At 48.2% G+C, this 1,363-nt stretch overlaps 1 pseudogene; it reads right to left on the reverse strand.

The window, feature by feature from the left end:
• Positions 1-351: 351 nt before the first annotated feature.
• On the reverse strand, positions 352-859 carry LOC144526105 (protein FAM219B pseudogene; annotated as a pseudogene).
• Between the last annotated feature and the right edge of the window lie 504 nt (positions 860-1,363).

Raw genomic sequence — 1,363 nt, forward strand, 5'->3', positions numbered from 1 at the left:
TTGCAGTTCCTTTCCGCGTTATTCTCTTCCTAACCACAACCGTCCCATTGTTGTTGGCGTCTCCTGTGTGTGACTGTTCCTTTCCCCGTTCTTCTTTTCCTAACCACAACCGTCCCGTTGTTGTGGCCGGCGTGTGGCGTTTCATGTCCCCGTTGTTGCGTGCCACAGTGTCCCTGCGCTCGGGGATCGCGTCCCGCGCGTGGCGGTCAGTCCCATGTTGTCGCCGGCGTGTGCTGTTTAATTTCCCCGTTGTTGCGTCATGTTACATCAGAAAGAGGGCCTCGGGCACCAGTGACTAAAGTCAGGGACAGGAACTGGTGCTAAGTCTTTGAAAAGGTCACAGCACCGGCATCACTGCATGGAGCAGGATGGGCCCTCGGGGCAGCAGCATACAGAGGAGCCCATGGCTTTGGGCGGAATCAGGTCCAGGTCCTCGTCATCGGGGATCTAAATCAGACGGTCACCATCCTGAAGCAGCTGCCTGCTTAAATCAGGATGGACCTCAGCTGAAGAATATCCTGAGGAATACTGCTCAAAGTCTATCTCTTCATCACTGTCTGAGTCCAGTGCAACCAAAGTGTCCTCAACGTGCTAACTCAAAGCGGCGTAGCCCTTATTATACTTCACCATCCTCTGGGCTTTCTGTTTCAGGGCTTCCTTCAACAGTTCCTGGTGTTTCTTTAGTTTGAGGTGGATTGCTGGAGGTCTGGACATGATGTAAGGTCCTCTTTTCTCCACAGGCCTGTCCATCGGCGGTCTTAGGTCTTGTGCCATTACTGGGCCCCGACAAAACTTGAGGCTCCAGCTGCGCTTCCAGCAAGGTGTCCTTCTCTGGTTCCTCTATGATGTCGTTCATCATCTTTGCGTTAGTTGTCTGAATTTACACCACAATACAGCCATGATGATGACAAGTGTGTTTTTTTCAGGAGCAGGCAGGCACTTCTGTTAGCTAGTTAGCTATGCTATTATGCTATCAGTGACAGGTTTCATACTCGGAAGTGAAGATTTTGTAAACATGGTTTGTTTAAACAGAGCTAGTATAGTCTAGAAAGCCAGACTTATTTACATGTTTTTATAAAGGTCTAGTTGTTCAGCCCTATGTTGTTCTAGGGTACATCTATCTTTTAACTTTTAACACTTACCGCTGAGGGTGTCTTTAAGATGGGATATTTCTTCACAGTGTCCTCAACAGTCATTCCTTTTGCGATCTCCTTTTGCCTCCATGCAAAGGTTCTCTGCATTAGGTTGCGTACAATCGCAGTGTCTGGCTGCGCCTTGCTGTATTGTGTTTGTAGAATCTTAACATGACCAGCAATTGAAGATGCATCTTCCCCAAGAACAAAAATAGTAACATAGAACAGAA

Source organism: Sander vitreus, chromosome 12 (genome assembly GCF_031162955.1).
Source record: "Sander vitreus isolate 19-12246 chromosome 12, sanVit1, whole genome shotgun sequence".
Taxonomy (NCBI): domain Eukaryota; kingdom Metazoa; phylum Chordata; class Actinopteri; order Perciformes; family Percidae; genus Sander; species Sander vitreus.